This window comes from Triticum aestivum, chromosome 2A (assembly GCF_018294505.1).
Source record: "Triticum aestivum cultivar Chinese Spring chromosome 2A, IWGSC CS RefSeq v2.1, whole genome shotgun sequence".
Taxonomy (NCBI): Eukaryota; Viridiplantae; Streptophyta; class Magnoliopsida; order Poales; family Poaceae; genus Triticum; species Triticum aestivum.
Window position 1 is genome coordinate 678,761,420 of NC_057797.1, and position 25,776 is coordinate 678,787,195.

Consider the following 25,776-nt stretch of genomic DNA (forward strand, 5'->3'; position numbering starts at 1 on the left):
ATATATATATATATATATATATATATATATATATATATATATATATATATATATATATATATATATCCGGATCGCTCCAACACAAAGTGCTTGCCAAAGGAAAAAGTGTAAAAAGGAAAAGTGATGATCACCATGACTCTTGTATAGGGGCAGAAGATAAAAGTAAAAGATAGGCCCTTCGCAGAGGGAAGCAGAGGTTGTCATGCGCTTTTATGGTTGGATGCACAAAATCTTAATGCAAAAGAATGTCACTTTATATTGCCGGTTGTGATAAAGACATTTATTATGGAGTCTGTCGCTTTTATTTCTTCCCTATAACAAGTTCGTATAAAGCTTATTTTCTTCCCACTAATAGATCATACATATTTAGAGAGCAATTTTTATTGCATGCACAGATGACAACTTACTTGAAGGATCTTACTCAATCCATAGGTAGGTATGGTGGACTCTCATGGCAAAACTGGTTTAAGGGATGTTTGGAAGCACAAGTAGTATTTCTACTTGGTGCAAAGAATTTGGCTAGCATGAGAGGGAAGGCAAGCTCAACATGTTGGATGATCCAAGACAATATAACATTTCAGATATAGGAAAACATAACCCATTAAGTTGTCTTCCTTGTCCAACATCAACCTTTTGGCATGTCATATTTTAATGAGTGCTCACAATTACAAAAGATGTCCAAGATAGTATATTTATATGTGAAATCTCTCTTCCTTCAATATTCTTTCATGAATTGTTCAAGTGAAAATTCTGCATTTGCTAACTTTCAATAAGTTTACTACCTATACTTATTCTATGTGAAGTCATTACTCCCCATGGTATAAGCATATGAAACATATATAAATTCAGATTTATGATATTCAATTCATTCAACCATTTACTCATAGGATATACATGAAGCACGTGAGTAAATGACAAACTACTCCAAAAGATATAAGTGAAGAGCACTGAGTAGTCAAATAATTAAGTAGCCATGGGAGGATTCTTTTTCATTCGAGATTTCAGATCCAATGATTTTATTCAAACAGCAAGTAAAATGAAAATACACTCCAAGCAAAACACATATCATGTGACGAATAAAAATATAGCTCCGAGTAAGGTATACCGATAGTTTTGAAGACAAAAGAGGGGATGCCTTCCGGGGCATCCCCAAGCTTAGGCGCTTGAGTCTTCCTTGAATATTACCTTGGGGTGCCTTGGGCATCCCCAAGCTTAGGGTCTTTCCACTCCTTATTCTCCTCATATCGATATCTCACCCAAAGCTTGAAAACTTCAATCACACACACTACAAAAAAAATACACTTCCGTGATGATACGTGTTTGTCATAGTAGGTCGCTTTTTTTGCCATGCATGTACATCCATGACAAATTTATGACAGAATCAAGATAGTCATACCTGTGCTGTCATAGAAGTGTTCCATGACATTACCAAAATTATCATCACAGAAGTGTCCACTTCCATGACGATAAATCGCGCGTCACAGAAGTGCTTTCGTCAAGGGTGACCGACACGTGGCATCCACCGTAATGGAACGCCGTTAAGCTATCGGGTCGGGTTTTGGATCCGATAACCCATTAACAGCCCTGGCCAATGGGAAATTTCCACGTGTAAAATTCTTATTGGCCGGACGAAACACGTGTCAGCTCGTCAGTGGGTCAGATAGGCGCCTATGATATGTCGACACGTGGCACGGCCCAATAGTGGCCCATTCTGGTGAAAAAGGTCGGCCCAGTAAAAATTAGCAGGCCGGCACATATAAGGCCTACTTGTGTCAGGTCCATTTAAGCCCACGGCCCATACGAGATGTGCCAATTCGGCCCATTAAAGATTTGACACCATTGCAGCCCATCGTCAGTTCGAGCCCGTTAACAGCCCGCTATATACTTGGGCTCAATATCGGCCCGATGAGATTTCGGCCTGTAACGGTCCATTTAATGGATGGGCCAATTTTCAGGATGTACATCTTTCGGCCTTTTAGCGACCCATTTAAATGTTGGGCTAATTTCCGGCCCGGTGTGTCTTTCAGCCTGTTGACGGCCCATAAATCTGATGGGCCATTTGTAGTTGGACCTGAGTTTTGGCCTTTTAGTTGCCCATTTAAGTGCTGGGCCAATTTCTGGCCCAGTGTCACTTTCAGCCTGTTGACGGCCCATAAATCAGTTGGGCCAATTGTAGTCGGACCTGAGTTTTGGCCTTTTAGCGACCCATTTAAGTTTTGGGCCAATTCTCGGCCCTGTGTGCCTTTCGGCCTGTTAACGGACCATAAATGAGTTGGGCCATTTGTAGTCGGACCTTAGTTTTGGCCTCTTAACGGCCCATGCCCTTCATGGTCCAATACCAGCCCGGTTTCTCTTTCGGCCTGCTAAAGGCCCACAACACAGTTGGGCTGTTTACAATACGACCTGACTTTCGGCCTCTTAGCGGCCCATGCTCTTCATGGTCCAATACAAGCCTGCTGTCTCTTTCGGCCTGCTAAAGGCCTACAGTATAGTTGGGCCATATGTAGCCCAAACTTAGTAACGGCCTGTTAACGGCCCATGAAATAAATTGGGGCCACCTGTGTCCCGCTTCGATGTCGGTCTGTTAACGACCCGGGAGGTAAGAGGGCCGACCATTAACTTTCGGCCTAGTAATGGCCCATTAACTCAATGGGCCCACTAAAGTTCGTTGATGTCTTTAGGCCAAATTAGATAATTTGAGCCCATTACGACGAGCAAAGGTACGGCATACAGGGAATAACGTTGCACATCCAGAATATATTACAGGAAATTACATCCACTGGGCAATCAAAGATTGATGCCAGTGCAAATAAATGAGCAGAACCTAACCATCTACAATGTCACAATCTACAACCTCAGCATAGATGATGCCCATAAGCATGTGGGCAAGTTCTTGCTGCTTTGCCACACTGTCTCTGAAAACAGTGATCAGTTGTTGTGTCGCACGACTCTGCACCTCTGATTCATCCACCATTTCCATCATTGCTTCAGCCATTAATTGGTTCACAAACATACATTTATTCCGTTGCATTCGAGACAGAGGATACTGAACAGATTCAGATGGCAATTTTGGCAGGCTTGTATTATCGATAGTGGAGAGTGTCTTGACCACTGCATCATAACGTAAATTAGGACGGGAACCAAACAGATTAGTCATGAGTTATTGCCATATTACCTGGCCTAGATTTACTGGAAAGAAACAATGGGGTTGCCTTGTTGTTTTCAGAGTTTGTCTTCTTATCTTCAGCAGCCTGCACAAAATTAACACACTAGCATTGCTATCATTGGCCAAGTCAGATAATAGGAAAGCAACTTTGACACAACGAACGTTTGGGCAACTAGCCTACACTAAATTAACACAATATGGCACAACTATCATCAGCCAGGTAAGGTAATACGAAAGCAACATTGACACAATGAATGAATGGGCAACCAGAGAAGCACTACAATTCAGTAATGTGCGTGATATGAGATAGCACATTCATGCAGCTCAGTACGCGAAACTACCAGGCAGTTTTCCTTACAAAAATCAACATTGGCGCCTTTAACATTTTGCTACAACTAATTTTAGATCAGATAAAGGTTAGATTCACGCTGATTAACAAAATACATGCTAATGTAAAAATATAGTGATATACAACAGGTACTTACATCAGCACTGGAGCACAGAGAATTCCCGCAAGATATTTTCCTCGAATACGATCCCAATGGAGGAAGTCTTGTATCGTTTAACCTTATTTTCTAAAAGAGAGACGAGTAAGAAACATGTAGAAGATATGATCAGAATGCTATAAAATTTCATGATGCGAGGATACACACACGCTTCTTAGAATGGAGTTGACATTCTTTTGCTGGACTGGAGCGGACTAGTTCTTTGGCCACTGGAATCTGCTTATTATCAGTGGGAGTTGGGTTTCTCTGTGCTGGAGCAGTATCTATGAAAAATGGAGTTGGTTTATTATCTCCTGGCATTTGGATCTTTTGCAAAGAACTGGTTTGTAACCCTTGAGATTCTAACATAGCCGTCTTCCCCTTGCATTCCTTGTATAGAAGAATGGTGATTCAGTTATAAAACATGCTACAGCAGAGATGGAATAGGTACTGAAGAATAGAAAGGCATGGCATATTGACATGTATTCACTCCATCCGGAAATAAATGGATGGGTCTAGGCGTATTTCAGTTCTAGATACATCCAGTTTTATCCATTTCTGTGACATTTAATCCGGACGGAGGGAGTATGATGTAAGAGCTAGGGATACAATAGGACAACACAGTAAAAAACACTAAAAAACCCACTGTAGAACCAAAGTATTCAAACCCACTGATATGAGATAGTACACTCATGCAGCTCAGGATGCAAAACTACCAGGCAGTTTTCCTTGCAAAAATCAACATTGTGGCCTTTAATCATACATTTTGCTACAACTAAATTTAGATCAGATAAAGGTTGGATTCACGCCGATTAACAAAATACATGCTGATGTAAAAATATAGTGATATACAACAGGTACTTACATCTACATTGGAGCACAGAGAATTCCTGCAAGAATCTTTCCTCATAAACGATACCATTGCAGAAAATCTTCTATCTTTTAAGCTTATTTTCTAAAAGAGAGATGGGTAAGAAACATGTAAAAAATATGATTAGCATGCTATAAAATTTCATGATGCAAGGATACGCACACGCTTCTTAGAATTGAGTTGACATATTTTTGCTGGACTGGAGCGGACTAGTTCTTTGGCCACTGGAATCTGCTTATTATCAGTAGGAGTTGGGTTTCTCTATGCTGGAGCAGTATCTATAAAAACTGGAGTTGGTTTATTATCTCCTGGCATTTGGTTCTTTTGCAAAGGCCTTGTTTGTAACCCTTCAGATTCTAACATAGTCGTCTTCCCCTTGCATGCCTTGTATAGAAGAATGGTGCTTTAACTATAAAAGATGCGGTAGCAGAGAGATGGAATAGGTACTGAAGAATAGAAAGGCATGACATATTGACATGTATTCCCTCCATCTGGAAAAAATGGATGGGTCTAGGCATATTTCAGTTCTAGATACATCCTTTTTTATCCATTTCGGCAACATGTAATCCGGAAGGAGGGAGTATGGTGTAAGAGCTAGGGATACGACAGGACAACACAGCAAAAAAACATTAGTTGAATGTAAAACTGTATGCTAGCGGAATACGTACAAAAATAACTAAGGCAACATACACGTGTATGATTGGGAAAATAAGATGGCATTGCAACAGAGTACTAGAACAGCACTTCAATGTAAAAAAACATGGTATGGTAGATAGATGAAGTACATACTGATGAATAACAATGCATAAGATATTCAGAAGCATGATGTCCAAATTAAGCAGATGGTATTGCGATAGAGTAGAATGAAATTACTTAAATTTGAAAACATGTTATCATGAATGGAATAGGTACTGAAAAATAGGAAGGCATGACATATTTACATGCATGATCAGCATGCTAAGCACATGGCATTGCAACGGAGTAGATACACTCTAGGACATTATATGCATGTTGTACCCATATCACAGGCCAAGTTAGAGCAAGGACCTTATGGGGTGAAGAGGATTCATCATCTTTCTGCAAGTCTTCTGAAGAACTGCCTTTACATGTTCCATCGTATTGGGTATCATTGACATCAAGTTTATTGGCCTTTACATTGCTCCGTGAGGTTCTTGTGGATATATCAGTGTGTGCAATTATATCTGACATGCATGGAAGACAACTAGTAGTTAGATTTATGTAATGAGTGCCTATAGGAGACGACATAAATAGTAGGACTGGGGTTAACTAGCAGCAACAGGTCTCATAAACTAAAGGGAGAACACAGATGAAAGCTACAGAATATGTATAGTTTGTACTCGAGATTAACTAGATGGCACACAAAAGTATTAAAGAACAACATAGGAAATACTAGAAGTGGTATAATACTATAATCACCAGCCTGTGGGATAGCATTGGCTGATGGATGATAACTATGGAACAGTGTTACCTAAAGAACAAGTATCTTAGCTGAACTATGGAACATTGTTAACTCCTGAACAAGACCCGTAAGAGATCAGCATGAATACACAGTGGAATGTGATGATCTATTTTCCATGCTTAGGTGAATAACAAAGCCATAAATGTTGCACACAAGTAAGATGAGGGTACAACCTATCAGGCTGCCATCCATAGGAGTGAGCATCATGTGCTGACTTGTCGATGGCCCTGCAGTTGTTGTGGCTGTGCATGTCGGGCACGCGCATTCGATGTAGGGAACTGTTGAGTGGGGACTATAGCTCCCTTCTGGTGTATGCTTCCCTTGTTGGAGCAGTTGCGGTGAGTCGGAAGACGGTGTGTCTGAAGATGCAGATAACGCATAATGTTAAGAACGACATATCTCTTTGATCTGAAGAAATACACTAAGAGATCAACAGCAAGGTATGAGAGTGGTCACACGTCTGTTGACTAAAGACTAAATTGGGGTCACACGATTTTATTTTATTTTGGTACTATCCGATCTACGCTGGATGGCTGGCCGTCTTGTGCCTCCCGGCTGACACTGTTTGGAATCTTCCCCGAAGAGCCAGCGACCAACGGCAGAGCAACCTGCCTCCGCCGTCCATGGCCCCGGCCAAAACCCCGCTCCCCGCCCCACCGCACTGCCGTGGTTGCACCGCCCCCGGGCCAATCCACAAAGACTCCCCGTCATCCAGATCCGGCGGCGGCAGTACCTTCAACCCACGCAACTCTAAAAGATAGCCATCTAAGTGCTGCTTCCGCGGCGAACTTGCGGCCCCGCACCCTTACGTTATACACCAGCCAACCGGCAGCCTAGGAGCTCCGCCACCTCGAGGGGTGCTGCTTCCCGTTGCAAATCGATTGGCCCAGAATAAAAATTCAGACAACTGATGCCTAAATAAAGTGATTTGAGATGAGGTTGCGACCTATCTGGCGGCATGGTGAAGTAGGCAGGTCCAGCTGCCGAGTCAGTGAGGCCGACGCGGTAGCGGTGGCGACCGGCGGCAGGGAAAGAGCGATGTCGTGACGGTCGACGGCTACACCGGAGCAGCGCCAGGACTCTGGATGGATCTGAAGTTGGAGCCGCTCCGGCGCCATGAACAACGGCGGGGGTGAATCGGCTCCGTTATGGTTCACGCGACCGTCGTCGAGGCAGCACCAGCAGCACGAAGTAAGAGGCACATGACCCAGTGCATGACGGCAAATGGACAACGTCTCCGGCATTAGGGAGGAGGGTGGCTGTGAAATTGGTGCGGTGGGGGCGCCATGGAGGTGGGGCTGAGGTTTCGCGGCTCAGGAGAAGGGAGCTTCCCGGGAGAAGGTGATTTGGCGCCCACGAGGTATGAATGGGGGCGGGTGGGGGGGGATTGGGAGGGGAGTGGAACCATGTCTTACGGACGCATTTGTCTGAAATGTGAGGGGGAGTTACAGTTCTACCCTTGCCTATAGGATTCTCGGCTTGGGTCTGTGTACTGAGGGTCGGGGATAGTAGAGTAACTTTGCTTCTCCCCAAATAGTGGGCGGGAGCGATTTCGGGCGAGGAGGGCGTGTTTTCAACTATAGTGGGCGCGAGCGATTTCGGGCGAGGAGAGCGTGTTTTGAAATAGTGGGCGCGAGCTATTTCGGGCGAGGAGAGCGTGTTTTGCGGACCATGGTTTATGAATTATTCGGCACATGTCATTTCGGCCGAGGAGAAGGCGCGCTTGGATGAAGTTACGAACCTACCCTCGATGTACAATGGGCCAATTGATGCGTGTCCCACATAGGACGGTAATTTCGTGTCAGGACCCCGACTCGATGTCACATCGATCTAGCCGGTAACACCTCATATCACTTTGCGGCCTCACGCACGGTATCCCCACGGGTGTCGCCTTACCTCTGCCCGGGACCGTTTGCGCCTTTTGGCTCACGTATATGATGGTGTCGCTAGCATCCATATGATAAAGAGCCCGGGCTGACATGACTAGTCGTAAACCCAAAGTGGCACAGACTTACAGGGACAGGCATCCATGACCCAGCTTTGAACGTGTCGGTCATCAGCAAGTGGGTCCGGGCTGTAGCACTGGGCTAGCAGGACTCCGGTAAACCGGGCTGTAGCGGGCTAACAGGACTCCGGTACTCAAAGCGTGACATTTCCCCGAAGGGACAGACACAGGAACGAAGAAGGACACATGCCGGCCAGCCTAAGTGTTACAGAGCAGTAGCAAGCTACCATGGCTCAGCGGTAACACTAGGAGACATTTCCCGGTAAGAGAGGCTACTAAAGATAAACAACTAGATAGTCAGATCCCACACATACCAAGCATTTCAATCATACACACAATATGCTCGATATGTGCAAATACAACGAAGCATCACAACATGACTCTACGACACAAGTACTTTATTTAAGGCTCAGGGAGCCATACATAACATACACAAAGGTACGGGTCTCACGACCCAACATACAAGTCATACAGTCATACAAACCAGCAGCGGAAGTAACTTGTCTGAGTACAGACAACTAGTAAAATAAAAGAGGCTTGGAAAGCCTAACTATACTACGTGGTCCTTCACAAGCTCAGGGTCACCACCTGGGTCTTTAGCCTACTCGTTGATGTCAACGTCTACATAGAACCCATCAGAAGGGGTTGCAGCGTCTTCTGTAAAAATGTAGATTATAGCAACATGAGTACAAAGGTACTCAGCAAGACTTACATCAGATCCTACATACATGCATGTTCTCAAGAAGGGTTGGTGGAGTTATTGCAGCAAGCCAGCTTTGACTCTTGGCTAGACTATCCTACGATACTTCAACTTGAAATGGTTTTGCGCACACGAGTCCACTACTCACCAATTCAATACACTACCGAGGATCCGCCTCCGTCTTCCTACGGAAGAGCCATCCTCGGCACTCACACTTATCTTGAGGCTTTTAGCAGTTTCCATTTACTTGTCTATGAACTGTATAGGCAACCAAGTAGTCCTTTACCGCGGACGCGGCTATTAGAATAGATTATGATAACCCTGCAGGGGTGTACTTCTTCATACATGTTTCCACCACTTAGCGTTTGCACACGACATGTGCTCGGCAGACTTCAAGCGAAAGCCGACGTGGGTGTAGACCACGACCTACCTAAACACTTAAGCCTCTAGTCCAGGTTTATCGCCTATTCGGGTTCCATCCGCAGGGAGTCCGGCCGAGGTTTCCCATACGGCCCCGAACGATGTGAACAGGGTTCCCGAGATACCTAACGGGTATTCGGTACACCCGGCCACGTACCTACCGCATCACAGCCCACCCCTATGGTCAGCGCTGTCCACGGCCTCCAGTAGGCTACAAACACCAGAAACTACTTGCAACTCCTGGACAGAGAGCTAGGGTGAATAAGAAGTCGAGCGGGGTCATATTTCAGGGCCCAATGCATGGTAGTAGCTGTATCTTAAATCACACATACAGATCTCAGTGCTTAAGGTCGGCTTCAATGAAACAACCCACCATGTACTCCTACATGGCCTCTCATCGATACCTTTACCAAATCGTGTTCACCACACCACTTTCATTACCGACATAATCATTTCACTCTAGCCATCACCCAGATGAACCAGACCTGACACGACTCTAAGCATAGCAGGCATAGCAAGGTAGGAACAACACATACATATGGCTCAATCAACTCCTACACATGCTAGTGGGTTTCATCTAGTTACTGTGGCAATGACAGGTCATGCAGAGGAAATGGGTTCAACTACCGTAGCACACAGCAGTTTGAATCGCGTTGTCTTAATGCAGTAAAAGAGAGCAGGAGCGAGAACATGGGATTGTATCGATATGATCAAATGGTTGGTTGCTTGCCTGAGGGTTCGATGCACTGATACGGTTCTTCGTTAGGGTAATCACGGTATTCCTCGGAGGCAGAACCTGTCGCAAAGGACACCGATACACAACCATCACCAAACAATGTGCAACAATATGATGCATGCATGAAACATGGCAATATGAGTGTGTTGGGCTAATGCAACTAAAACCAGAAGGGTTTGAACAAATTTGAATCAAAGATTCAAATTTCAAACTCAAACATGGCCTTTTAAGGTGCTTTTCCTTGTTCTGTTTAAAACATCAATTTAACTTGTTTGATCATGCATGAAAATAGTACAGATGGATAGATTGGATTTTTCTGATCATTTTTCATATATAATTTGTCCAATTTGGAGTTACAGAATAAAAGTTATGAATTTTTGAAGTTTAAATTATATTCTGGAATTTCCTGATTTAAATTAAATCCAGAAAATCAATTACTGCGTCAGCCTGACGTCAGTGTGACGTCAGCAGGTCAACGGAACAGGTCTGGGTCAAACCTGACAGTGGGTCCCGCATGTCAGGGTGATTATTTTAATTAAAACTTAATTAAAACTAATCCTGTTTAATTAACAGGGCTGGGCCCCACCTGTCATTGACTCAGGGGAGTCAACCAGGGCCCACCCGTGGTCAAACCCGGGTCGGCTGCACCGGCGTTTAGCCGCCGGCGAGCCCGACGCGGCGGCGGGAGTGGTTTTGGCCATTTCGGCCACCAAATGGGCCGCGGAGACCACCGGAGGGGAGCTGAGGACAAACCGCAGCTCTTGGCGGAGTCCGTTGAGGTCGGGGTGGCCGGAGTTGGCGCCGGCGACGACTTTGGCGGCCACCGGGGTTCGGCCGAAGACGAACTTGACGCTAGAGGGGTCGGTGAGGCTCGGGGAGTGGCTAGCTAGATGCTACGTGACACGGTGAGCATGATGGACACCAGTTTGTGGCCGGAGGATGACCGGGAGCACGTCGGCGACGAGCTCCACGGCGGTGGGTGCGGTTGAGCTCCGGGAGGTTGCTACACGGCTCGGGAGCAAGAACGGAAGGGAGGGGAAGATGGCTAAGCTCACAGTGAGTGCGACGGAGTCCTTGGTGCGGCCGGAGATGGACCGGAGCGACGACGGCGTTGAAGGGGATCTCCGGCGACGACGGTTCGGGCGAGGTCGTTGCGGTGGACTCGGGCGTTGCGAGCGCTCGGGGCTCGGCTGCTCGATGAAGTGGACAGCGGCGGAGCTCCTGGACACGGTGAGAGGACGCACGGGCGGCGGGGAGCACGGCTACGACGAAGGCACGGCGATGGTGGCGTCGGCCATGGCGGGGGAGCGCGAGGGGGAGGAGCTGGAGAGGAGAGGGGGTGTCTGGGGGGTTCGGGGGAGCGAGGGAGGCTGATCCACGACGTCACCGGGCGAGGGGAGCGGCGAGGCGGCGAGCAGGTGCGTGGCGCACGCTGCGGTCGCCGTCGGGCACCTGCCTGCCTGCCTGGCCGGCAAGCAGCTCGCTGGAGCGGTGCTGGGCTGGGCCGGCAGGTGGGCCGGGAGCAGGCGCCAGGTAAGCTTTTCCCATTTTCTTTCTGTTTCTGTTTTTTTAATACTTCTGCAACTTTGTTGAATTAAATAAAATACTTAGGCAACTCCTAAAATCACCAAATTACTCCTGGTCCATAGTTGGATTATTTCCAACATGAAACATTTTAGTTTGGAGATATTTGAGCATTTAAATATTTTATATAATTTTAAATGCCCAAATTCAAATATTTATGATTTAATTCAAAAACCCTAAGATGGCCTAGGAAAATGTGCACCACTTTTGGCAGAGGTTCTGAACCAAGACAAAAATGATGGGCATTTTAGAAGGGCATTTCAGGTTCATTGAAAAAGTTTTTAGTAAACCCTAGTTGGTTTCAGAGGGGACTGGGGGTTCTGTCATCCCCATTTCAAGTTTCTGATGAAAAGGAAAACATGATGCAACACTCTAATGCATGGCTAACTAGGATGTGACATTTCGCATCTCCCATTTATTTGCTCGGGCGAATTCCACCGAGCAGAGAGGATGTTTAACGGTTCGTTCAAATTTTGGGAGAACGAGCATCCACGTCTACCTTACCAAGTCGATTCGGATCAAATTTTGAAATATTAGCTTGCCACTTCTTTTTTAGATGGAGAGATGATGCTCGGGAGTAATGTGTTTTTACATGCTCGTTGCTAGCGATTTACTATATGACAAATAGTTGAACCACTCAAAAAACGCGAATCAAACCCAAAATGAAATATCTTGATTCAATGAAATAGCTCGTTCAGTAGGTCAAAATAGTGAACTAAATCCAAAATTGAACACCTCAATCGAGTAGCATGTTGTACAGTATTATAGTACTCCATGAACATGTTGAAAGTCAAATTAATGAACTTGTTTGATATACGCATATATCCATTCATGTGTGGATTGCAGACAACATGTTCTCCAATTTAAATATTTGAATGCAAGTTTATATCGAAACATGGTTTATATCAGTCTTTGATGCATAAAACGCGACCTCCCCCTCTCCTGGACTCATGTTCTCTCTCTCTCTCTCTCTCTCGCCGACAATCTTCAATTCCGTCGCACGCATCCGACACAAAAACCTTGTTGTTCCCTCTCCCTTTCTCTCCATCTCTCTCTCTCTCTCTCTCTCTCTCTCTCTTTGTGTGTGTGTGTGGGGGGGGTCTTTCTAGTTCGCATGCATATATACACCTTCTATAGGTCTCTCTCGCACACTATGTATGATACTCTAGCTAGTCCAAGCTAGATATCTTGGGTGCACTCATTGTACGCACACAAATTCCTTGGCTCTTTGCCTGTAACTCTCTCACGGACCACTATGTCATCTCGGAGCTCTTCCCCCCTCTCCCAAACTCTCCATCCACCTGGGTCACACATACACATGCATATCTCCCTCGCACTCGATAGGCCCATCTAAAACTCTATCTCTCCCCCTCGTTCTCTCTCCATATCACACACGCACACACACAATCTCATGCCCAGCTAGCCAAGTATGATGGTCTCTCACTCAATTGTAGGCACACACAGTCCCCCCCTATATGTATATGACTAGTTGATCTTAGTCTCCATCACAAACATGTGCATGGTCTATCTCGATTTCTCTCGGGGCATCTTTCTATCGCGCACGCACTCCCTCGATCTCCCACCCATATAGTCCCCTCACGATCTCGATGGGATCTCTCTATCACAAGCACACCCTCTCTCCCTCCCCATGCGTCCATGCCATCCATGTGTCCCTCTCGACCTTTGTTCCTTGTTGGCCACACCTCTATTGGACATGTGCTACAGGGGTGTCTCTCTCCGTTGCAAACAATCACACACTAGCTATCTTCGTGTATCTCCTCGCCTTGCTTTTCCATCTCGGAGATGCATGCGTGATATGTTCGCATAAGAAACGAAAAAACACTCTCTCTTTCTAATTTATCGTTTGTTGTCACTTTCTCTTTCACACGCATACTCTTTTTGCACACTTACTCATTCTCCTTCACACGCACTTGATCTGTCTCGACTGAGGCACTCTCCTCGGTCCATAGCATACATATTTATTGAAAAGTCAAACATCACAAAGTTTGACCATGTACATGGAGAAAAAGAATTACATCTAGTACGACAAACATATACCATTAGATTCACCATGAGATGTAGTTTTGTATGATGTATCTTTGGTATTGTAGATATAAATAACATTTGCATAAACCTGATCAAAGTTTCCAAAGTTTGACTTCTAAAAAATTTACATGCACTGCATTATCGAGCGGATGGAATATCTCTTTCCCCCTCTCAGCTATCTGACGCACCACTCAGCCTTATCGGGGCTCCTCAATCTCTCTCAAACTTTATGGGTCAGTTTGGTTCATGACCTGACCCTCATGCCTTGATGGCGGGTACTGCCTGGTGTGGACGTGAGATGTAAAATATTTCTTCCTGGCCAGGCTTGTGTGGTGCTGAAGCATTTGGTTCATGCCTGGGCCAGGCAAAGCATCAACGTCCCATCAATCAATCCATGCATCAATTATTTAATGCTAATATCCATCCATGTTGCTGTTAGCCACGTGGCCACACGACCAGGCGTTCAAAATCGGTCGCCTGGGCCAGGCTACTTGCAGTGTCTGGAGTTTAGCCAGGCTAATTAAAGTGCAAGGGAACCCAGGCCAGGCGAGCTTTCTTTTTCACAGGGTAGCAACCAAACAAGCGTGCATGACATTCAGCCACAACCCTAGGCCAGGCAAAAGATGCTCAGGACGCAAGCCAAACTGGCCTTATATCTCCCTGGTTCACACATACACATGTCTCGCTCGCGCTATACATATAGACCCATCCAACACTCTCCGCCCTTGTTCTCTCTCCATGTGACACACACCCCCCTAAGTACCATAATCCCTCAATCCATCATAGGCGCAAGCACTCCCCCCCTCGATCCTAAGTATGATTATCTCTTACTAGCCATCAGGAACACACGTATTGTCTCCTTCCATCCATACGTCTATCTCGATATCTCTCGGGGCATCTTCTATCGCGCACACACCTTGTCAATCGATCTCCCACCCATGTAGTCCCATCACGATCTCCAGGGGATCTCTCTATGAAAAACATACACTCTCTCCTCCCCATGTCTGCATTTTCTCCGTACGTCTCTCTCTACCTCTCTCCCTTGTTTGTCAGACCCCTCTTGGCCACGTGCTAGGGGTCTTGCTCTCTCGGTTCCAAACAACCACATACTATCTCCTCACCTTGCCTCCGTTTTTGAAGATGCATGTGTGATATGTTTGCATAAGACACGTACGCTTTTTCTCTACTTTTATCGTGTGTTGTCCATGTCTCTTTCACACACGCACACACACTTTTTTCACTCTCTCTCTCTCTCTCTCTCTCTCTCTCTCTCTTTCTCTCTCTCTCTCTCTTGTTAGGGACTCTGTCACGTCCATAAGCATATGGATGTTTTGAAAAGTCAAACCTCAGAAAAGTTTGACCAGGTATATGTGGAGAAAAACATTTACATCTGGAACGATCATTAGATTCATCACAACATGTACTTACTTCATACTATCATTTATCTTTGGTATTGTAGATATAAGTAATTTCTTTATAAACTTGGTCAAAGTTTCAAAAGTTTGACTTAAAAAAAATGTTGGAACTATATTATCAAACGGAGGGAGTAGCTCTTTATCTCTCTCTCTCTGCTATCTCTCACGGGCCTCCCCTCTCACTCGAACTCTCTATACCGACGGATTATACGCTCACTGTGTCAGCGTATAGCTCCGTATATTGTTTAGTTGACCGGTGAACCAATCCACATGCTGCCTTGTCAGCTCGTGTTCTGTATCTACATGTGCTGGCCCATGTGGCAGTGCGTGAAAATAAGTAAACTAGAGGCCCATCTGACACGCGGTGAAGTAAACAAAGTTGAATCCACTCGGGGTAGCACCTCGCACGCTAGTAAATTGAGGGCACATTGAGGACAAACTTCTTGCGCAGGAAGGACGCACTCGCGCACAATTCACCACTGCGCGGCGGTATGCATAGAAGGACGCACTCGCGCACACCCAGCACACAACACACACCAGCACACGTGTACACTGGTGTGCCGCTGGTTGAGATGGACGGCGAGGTAGCCAACAAGCGGATGCGGCTCGAGCCAAAACCGTATCCAGCGAGCCTGGACTTCATCAGCAGCCTCCCCGATGACACGCTGCTCGTCATCATCGGCCTCCTCCCCACCAAATCTGTCATGCAGACCGCCCTGCTCTCCCGGCGGTGGCGCCCCCTCTGGCGCTGCGTCCCCCTCAACCTCGCCGTCGACAGCTGCCTCTGCGACGGGGATTGCAAACGCATGGCCGCAGTCTCCAAGATCCTTTCATCGCACCCTGGGCCAGCCAAACCCCTTGACATCCGCATGTTTAGTACCAACTTCAAGGTCCAACCCAAGTTCGATGAGTGGTTCTTATCCCCCGCCCTAGATCAGCTCGAGGAGCTTAGCTTTGAAGCTGGACGATGTCGCTCTCTGCCGCCGTCCACGCTCCGCCTAACGCCAACACTGCGCCGCGCCAGCTTCAGCTCCTGCTATCTTTCCCAGATTAATGCCGCGCCCGCTCTTCTTCTCCCTCAACTCAAGCAGCTCGACCTCTTCGACGTTGTCATCTCGAAGAAGGCTATGGAGCACCTGCTCCGCAGCTGTACTACGCTCGAGTACCTTCGTCTTGAACAGATCCACGGGTTCATTAGCCTCCACATCGCCTCGACGAATCTCCGATGAATTTATGTCTCTTGCTGGCCCCGCAACAAGACATCAATTGGGAAGAGATCACTCCAGCTGTTCCATGTTATGGTCATTGAGAATGCGCCTTTCCTTGAGAGATTGCTTGTATCGGATCTAGAAGGTCCAACAAAAATCAGGGTCATTGACGCGCCGAAATTGACAGCGTTGGTGTACACGTCTGCCAAATTCTCCGAACTCTTTATTGGATCCGTAATCGTTCAGGTACAACACTCATCTTCTTCTCCGTCTTCTTGAAATTCACATTTTTAAGTTTCTTCTTGATGTATTTACGACCATCTTCCAGATAATGATTCCCACAAGCTTGACCCAGTCCATGCGCACAGTGAAGATCTTAGCACTAAAATCTATCGGCCCCAATCTGGATCAAGTTGTTGGATTCCTTACATGCTTTCCGTGCACGGAGAAGCTACTCATCGAGGTGAAACTTCTTTCCTATAAGTAAACGGTAATCACAACGTAGCTCAATTTTTTCATAATTTTCCCAAATTACGATGACAAGTGTAGTGTTCAAAACTGCATCTACGCACTGCACCGAAAGAAATGTTTTTAGTATTTTTTTCTCACGTGATCACCTGCATCGTTTTTATGCTGTACTACTATAGTAGCCTAGGCTAGTCATAGTGGAAAGTAACTTATGGTTACCCTAAGAGCAAGTACTACCTCCGTCCTGGTTTACTCTTCCAATTTTGTAGTATCAAAATTTGACCATAGATTTAACTGACAAAATGTTAATGCATGTCACTAAGAACTATATCGTTGGATTCGTATTTGAACATAATTTCAAATGGTGTAATTTTTAGTGACATGCATTGGCATTTTCTTAGATAAATCTATGGTCAAAATTTTATACTAAATACGAGGTAGTATTACAAAAGTGGGCTATGTAGGCCAAAACATGTGCCAAATTCACTTTTGACGCATTTGGCATCGATGCCCCTCCATTGCTCACTTGGTGTCCCAATCTGGATCACCTACTTTGCTCCGGTGCCAAATTAACTCACGCAATGAAAAAACACTGCGTGGGAGAGAGAGAGAGGACTGAGGCAATAAAAAAACACTTGTTTGGGAGAGTGAGAGGCTGGTGTAGTTGGTTTGATTGATTTGTTTATACATGTGGGTCTGTGTGCACAGCGGTGCCAACTCTCTCACATCGCGACAGCGGTGCCAAAATCTTTTGATTTGACATCGATGCATATTATTGTGGCATACTTTTGCAAAATATGGCATCGGCCACATAGTGGAAGGCAACAAATGCCCAAGCTCTTCACATGCTCCTAGTTAAATGAGAGGAAACAGAGAGAGAGAGAGAGAGAGAGTGTGAAAAAATATCACTAGCCAGCCAACCCTATCGTATGAGCGAATGATATTGGTACCTTTTGATGACACGGCAATCATATGCAGCCAGCTGCTCTAATATGTTCTCATCTGTTGCAGATAAAAAAAGACCCGAAAGTGAAAAATGTGCTACACTATAACAATCTCATCGAATGCCTTGATCTCCATCTTACAGAAATTGATTTGATCGACTACCGAGGCAGCACATCTAAGATTAAATTGGCCAGGTTCTTTGTTATGGAGGCAAGTGTGCTCAAGGTAATGAGGTTTGGCGTTCTCTGGCGCAACAATGATGGCGTGATGATCACCGCAAGCATCTAGGCCTAAATGACAAAGTCTCCGCAGAAGCTGAATTTGTTTTTGAAACATTAAGTGGCCAGAGACTCGAAAACGTATTTGCCCATTAGTGACTTGTTAGGGCGGTGGATTTTAGTTTGTACGATAATGCTGCATCCACCTAAAGTAACGAAAGTTCTTACGTAAACTTCCTAGTAATTCCCTCTTCGTAGGTGCAGCATTACTCCTAACATTTGTAATATCAGTTTGAAACTTGTAATATTGCCGTGTCCTATTCCTGCGTTTTCAAAATCCTGCGAATCAAACAGGTCCTGAGTTGGTGATGATGTTGTGCTTCCCATCTTTCACCAATAGCCATCGGATCTAGATCTGACGCATACAAACCAAGCTTCTCCATTTTTGCAAAAAGATGCATGCACTTGTTCCCTATTTACAAACAACTCCTTGTCTCTCACAATCAGCGTCATCTCCTCCCCACCACATCCCACCACATCTAGGAGTAGAAGGCCGTGGAAAAATCTGGCGCGATGGCCGCTGCCGGAGCCATCCACCCCCAATCTTGGTGTTCCGTGCAATGCACGGGCATCTACGCACGTGAAATTATGTGGAACAGGGCTAGTTGTAAGCAGGCTAGCTCTACAGCCATGATGATAGTGACTGCAGATGGTGCCATGATGATAGTGACTGCAGATGGTGAGGCTGACTATGGTATGCCGAACACAGCACCTATACTCAGGTGTCATCTCCGGCGCAGGGTCTTGTCACTTCACTGTGAGGAGCAGCACGTAATAATTTGAACAACGGGTAGTACAGTGCTAGTACTCCTACTACTACATTGGTAGTACTACTACTAGTACTAGTAGCACCACCGTCTGGATTTAGGAGTACTACCACGTCCATCTGGATTTTAGTATTTTACTAGCAATATCTAGTAATGCATGTCACCAAAAATGTACTACTCCCTCTGTAAATAAATACATGGTGTTTTATTCCTATCAGCAAGAGAACTTAATGTTTTTTTGCTAACTAGAGTACTGTAATAGGATTACATGCAATGAACTAAACACTACATGTCATGTTTGGTACTAGTCTCAAGTCATTGAAAGCATGCACGGCCCACATCTCTCATTGGTTGATATGTCACGAAATAAGAAACAAGGAGGGAGTTAATGCACCGTGCCTAAGTATTTTGGGATTATTTGGTTTTTGTAAGGTGACTTACACAACATTTTTGTTTACATGCATTAACATTTTATTAGTTAAATCAAAGGTCAAAACTTGGCGCAAAATGCAAAGGGGACCAATAAACCAGTAACCATCAAACTTCTCTCGTTTGGCCCCAACTAGAGGTCCGGTGAGATGACTATACTGCACCGGCACAGAGGGCGATGCAGCTTCATTGACTTACGGCAACTACCTTTGGGTGAATGACACGTGGCCCCAGGGGGTGACTGGCCCACCTATCATACAGCCAAAGGCAGGTGCAGTAGAGGGCCGAGGAGTATTACGAAATCCTACGCACCTATGCACGCTAACCAAGGGCTGAGTGATCACTCGAATCGCAAGATCAGTTGACTAGAAGCTACGCTAGACCCATGGAGGCGATGAGCGCGAGCATCAGCCGGCTGTGCTAGATGGTCCACGACGCCGGCCTGCGGCCCGTCAGGTAGTATTGCTTGAGGCCGCCAGGGCGAGGGGCCGCTTGGATGACAGCTTCGTCTCCTTGTTCGACGAGGTCCTCGTCGGTTTCCTCGACAAGTTCATCGTTGTTAAGAAGCTTGCGGACGACTTTGACGTAAGCCTCCAACCGACACGCCCAGGCTCTGTGGTGCCCGCCACCCTCAACGGCCACTATGGTAACAACCTCTTCGATGCACTGGTGGCCCTGCGACTGCCCGCCGTCGCGCCAAAGAATGTCCACCTCGAGGTCGCGCTCGCCGCGCAGCGCCTGGCGCAGCAAGACACCATCGACATAATCACCCACGTCTATGCGCAAATCGTCCACAAGGACTACTACATGCAAGAGGAGGACGATAGGACGCTGGCCTTCTTGGAGCGCAGGGCAACCTTGGACGGCACTGTTCAGAAGCACGTTGAGCTCGCCGCCAACGCCACTGCTCCTCACACGTCGGTTGGTGACCCGGCGCACTAGGGCGTGAGGATGTCGTTCAACGTTGATGGATCCGTATGTATTTTTATCTTTCCGTCAAATCCATGTAGTAGTATATGATACTACAGTAATTATCTTACCTTTCGCATCAACTTCATAATTTTCGTACGTACTCCATGCATGAACGGCGCCAGAAATAAACTTCTCATTACTCTAGGCAAAATCGTTATTTTCAATCTATCGGTCGCGCCATGGAGCATAACCAAATTTTACAAGTTACGAGTTCAAAAGGAAAAGCCTGCCGTGTTCGTGTCGCACCCCCACACGGTTGGTCCGGCACGCCGCTCAAGCGGGAATGTGTGCGGTGTTGCATTTTCACTTACAAGTGGGACCGCAGTTGAGCAAACCGACTATCGGCAAACCGCCACCCCGCCCACCGCGCGATGGCTGGGAAAATAGGACAGGAGGGAGAAGAGATGGCTGTAGCACGGACTCCAAGAAAATTGGTGTCGGATGGGACTCGTGTGGGTGGCATGTGCCGTGGGTGGCGTGTGCCGTACTGCTAGGCGTGAATGCTAGTTATGGCCCATGCCACCCCACTATATCGAGCCTATATCGAGGTACGTAGAACAAATTCCCTGCAGTCCGTGCTCAGCCCTCCTCTATCTCTCTTCTCAGCCAGCCAACGGACGCGCGGAGCCCATCGTCTATTAGCTCACATGCGGCCCCACATGTCAGTGAAAACGCAAGAGGACCCACTGAACCTGCACATCTTTCACCTCGACGTGCTGGTGATGAAAAACAAATCCAATAAAGATCTTTGGTGGCCGCTTTTGGAGTTACTCAAGAGTAGTAAGATTCTATTTACAGTTTAACCCAAGATGCACATCTCGTGGCTTCAACTACCACTCTATTTTCTTTCATGACACGACCTGGATGCTGGATGTCCCACGTGTCGGCAAAAGGAGGAAGAACCCGACCAAATCTTCGGTTCTGCTCTCGGATTAGACTAGTTGTGCTAACTTAAAAAATTTATTGTGTACTCCCTCCATTCCAAAATACTTGACTTCCATTTATCCAAAAATGGATGTACCTATATACTAAGACATGTCTAGATACATATATATTTTGACAAATAGAAGGCATGTATTGTGCAACGGAGGGAGTATAATGGATGTACCTATATACTAAGACATGTCTAGATACATATATATTATCACAAATAGAAGGCATGTATTATGCAATGGAGGGAGTAGAATGGATGCAAGTTTTTGTATTGGGAAGAAGAGTACATCCATATAGTGATAGAGCGCAATTTAGTAGATGTTCTATCACTTTTAGCTAGTATAGAATAGAGGCTAGACATGAGACTAGATGCGAGGAAGCAACGTCTACTTCTTTACACTCGAAGATGAAAGAAGCAGGCTAGATCGAGCCTCCGCAGATCAATAATGAATGCATCAAGAAGGCACTAATCCAACTTACTACAGGAGTAGTAAAATGTATTCGTGTGGTTCTTGTTTTCTTTGGTCTTGCTTTTCTAGTCAAAATTATCGTTGGTGTTCGTGCAAAACGGAGGTCCATTTGGGGTCGTGCGTTGGAGTTGGCCTTACAAGTGGGACCGCAGTTAAGGAAACCGACTATCGGCAAACCCCCACCTCGCCCGCCGCGCGATGGCTGAAGTTAGAGAAACGACGAGGTTGAAGAGATTGCTCTCGCACGGACTCCAAGAAATAATATGGTGTCAGATGGATGTCGTGGTGGTGGCATGTGCCGTACTCCTGGACGTGAATGCTTGTTCTGACCCATGCCACCCTACTACTCCTACTACTTACTCCTACTATATACTATACTACTAGTATATCAAGGATTCGAGGTGCTGGTTACGTACAACAAACACATTAACATATGGCTACAGTAAAAACACCTGCCTGACGCGCGAAGCATGTGAAGCTAGTACAAATAGTGTACTACTATTGTTGATTGGCCTCATGTGATAACCTGTTGCAATGCACGTACAATTATGTATTCGGAAAATATTTTTTTGCCTCGTCGCACCACTCACTCAGAGAAGCGACTCGAAAGCCATTCATAAATTTAGTAAGTTTATCACAGGCATATCATTTTATTACATAGAACAACAGGTCATCAACCCACATCGACAACGAAGATACATTATAAATACTAAAGTTTTCACCACACAACAAATAACAAGCAATGAAATGAACTTCAACTCAACCATTCCTCGGCGTTGGAAACACTTGCTTTGAACCACAAGTGATTATCTGGGACGGGCCATGCATTGTCGATCTGGAGACCAACGCAGGACTGATCATCCAGGGTGAAGCGGCCTACTATATCAGTACCAGGGTAGGGAACCACACAAATGTCCGAGGTATAGACACAGTTGCTTCTCATAAATGTGTCAGCAGCGGTTAGATCGCCTTTCACCATCATCGGATAGTTTCGTCCAAGGAAGAGCGAGTTTTCTCCAAGACTATCAATTCTGTGCCAGGGAGAAGGAGTTGGCGCTAGGACACTAGTATCCATCCCGAATACCATGCAACGGGTGTTGGAATAGGTCCGGAGAGTGCGACCATGGGAGACTACACCTGCTTCCTTAGCAGTAACATCATCAGTGGGCTGTATACACACAAGAAGAGGTGATCCATTGGAATTAGTTGCCAGGCGCCACAGAGTATATCGGTGCTGCTCGTCCTCATTCTCGTGATCATCACCATCGTCATCTCCCCCTTGGTTATAAAAATATTCAAGTATAGGTGGTGGGATGTTCATAGGACCTTGGAAACACAAGAAGAAGGTTAATTGGTAAAGGGAAACTTGCTAACCCGCATGCATGTGGATGAAACAATTATAATTACGGTGGAAGACAAATGTACAGAAACAACAAGGATGCCATGCAAAAACAGTGCCACGAGTGGTGGAAGCAAACACAAGGCCCTCGTATTGAATTGCATCACAGTACTCATCTGTGTACAGAAACTGATTTTTGAGCAATATCCATCGAGTGAAACCATCAAGGACGGCAACAAGCTTGTCGAAGATAGCAACAACATCATAGTTTTTGTAATTCCAAGAGCGATTGGGAACTCGACAAATTGCTATCTTCCATAGACGACGGTCACCATGATCGTATTTGAACGTAGGTAGATCATCTGTGTGCTCAACCTCAGGGCACTCGGAGATTTTTGGAAGTGGAATCCGCTGACGAGTGTACACATTCACAAGTTCCCACTCGCAATTGTACCCAATATAAACAACCCAATCTCCATTTGCGCCAACCCAGGACTTACCCTTAAGCGATGGCATCTTGACATCACACGTATCATTATCAAGCGGCATCAACATGCACAAGGTGAGGTCTCCGTCGTCCGCTCGCCAGCGAGCAGGGTCATGGAGAAGAAGATAGGGGAGATCAAACCGCTCCTGGACCCTTGGGTTCCTTGCAATGATGTTATTAGTTGAGTCAAGAATGGGCTTGAACGAACCTGCCATGCTAGCCGAGGTGACGACGTCGCACCGATCAATGAGTTCCTCCACCACGTCATCTTTCAGATCGGGGCAAGAATAACGGGGTCGTTTCCGGCCTGTTCCCTCCATGGAGAAGACGATCGAACAATGGCAGAAGAAAGGGTGAAGGGCTGAAGGAAAATGGAGGAGGGAGAGGAAGAGCGTACAACAGCAGTTCCAAATCGAGAGGGAAAGGCTAAGAGTCGGTGGACGGTTGCGAGTTTGCCACGGTTCACGAAGAGGCGCCCCGGCCTACACGTCCGTTCGGAAATACTCCTACTACTCGCCGTCGTCTCACTGATATGTTGGAACGAGACCACATGTCAACGAAACATGGTGTGTAATTTCTCGTGCAAAATGCGATCTGGCCACGTTGGCCCGAGGTGTCGCATTAGTTATCGACCTTTATTTTTTAATGGCGTGCCGATCAGTTTTGAAGCATGACTAACTGGTACTGTACACAGACAAAATATAAACTACTCTACCACTACCCCACCTCCAGTACTAGTAGTATAAAAAAGATATATAGGCTGGAGCTTCAGCGCTTTCTTGCTAAGGGCTGCCCACTTTCTTCTCACACTACCACCCTCTCTCCAGATCTAAAAAAGATGGCCCCTCTCGCCCTCCTCACCGGTGGTCACAGATCCGCCGGGGAAGAGAAGGACGTGCAGCGTTGACGCACTCGTCGTCGGCGAGCGAGGTCACGCACTGACGACAAGGCCGTCCTCTCAGACCTAGCGCCCGCGCGGGATGGCCTCCGTCCCCAAGCTCGCTGCCGTAGTGTGTGCGGAGGACGACGACCATGAGCGAAGCCACTTCCCGCCGACCCTCGGGTATGCTACCTCTTTTCGAGCCATAACCTTGTTCTATTGCCCCATCTGCTACGTCGTTGCATGTGGATCTTTTTCCACTCCACCATCTTCCCAATTTGCTATCCTCTACTCTGCTGGCCATGCAGACGAAAACCATAATTTGCACTATTAAAGGAAACCCTACTTCATGCAGACTAATCCATGTCTGGGTTGAATAAGGAAAGGAAGGGAGACTGTACTCTCCAAGAGAGTAGGCCTCGAACCCGCATCTAGGTTGAAAAGGGGAAATCAGTAGCTAAGGAACGAGTCTCGTGTCTCTTGGTTGAAGAAGGGTAGAAAGGCATGACAACGCAATAGAGAATGACCAGGTCGATCGGTTTGTTATCCTCGCATAGGAAAAAGGTGGCTAAAGAGAACAAAAATGGGACCGTAATCCACATATGCTGCTTGGATATTTGTTGCTCTGGGCAACCATACCTCCCTCACCACTCTGCGTCCGTGGAGGTACATCGTACTGGTGCGCCCACTGTCCGAATGGGCCTCCCATGCTCTTATTGCCACTTTTTTTTGCTGTTTGTATAACACCAGCAGTCAAGTCAAGCAATGCTATTGCTAAAGTGATGCCACATTTAACTAATGTCACTCTCAGTCTAATGCCACCCATAAATTTAAGCAATGCCATTTAATGTCACTGGATTATTTCAGGGTTAGCTGTTGATTGTGGATGTATTAAAGATTTTTCAGCTAAGGCATTCTAATGTTGTTGCATAGCCAGTATACCAACATGAAACTTGTTGCTACCTTCAGATTTTTGCACTGTTAATGCTTATAGATTACATACCTCACTTTCATGAGATAAGTTAATTTTTTGTATAGTGTCACCAAAATGCCAAGGCACTGATGTCATTTTATTTTGGTTAAACTGCACAGACAATTATGAAGACAAGAGGAAAGGTCAAGAGTTGGCACCTCCTACTCCGGCTGTTCTCTTGAGGAGGTCTGTATGTTTGTCTCTAATGCCTGTTGACTAGATACCTGACATCATGATGTAATGTTAATTCATTTCCTTTTGTACAGTGTCACTGAATTATCAAGGCGGTGATGGCATTTTATTTTAGTAGAACTGCACAAAATTTGCTTAAAAGAAGAGGAAAGGTCAGGAAATGGCTCACTTTTCCAGAAAAAACTATGTATGCCTTCCTCACATCAGCCGCTGTTGCTTTATTTATTCCTTCAAACAGGTGGTTAGAAACAGTCTTGCTACCTTTTCCCATTAAGAAATTGGAATGCTTATATTTGTGAGTCTATGCTTCAACTAGTGCCACTTTTAGAGTAATCACACTTTCAATATCTATGCAAATAGGGATGCTCGATTTTAGTGGAACTGCACAAAAAGTCCAACTGGTTCAACATTAGGAGCATGTTTTTTCCCCAACCTCTATATCCAATTGGTGGCACTATGAGCTGTTCATTACGAAGGTACATGGTTTGCTACTATCTTGCTACTCTTTTTGTACTGTCATTAGATAG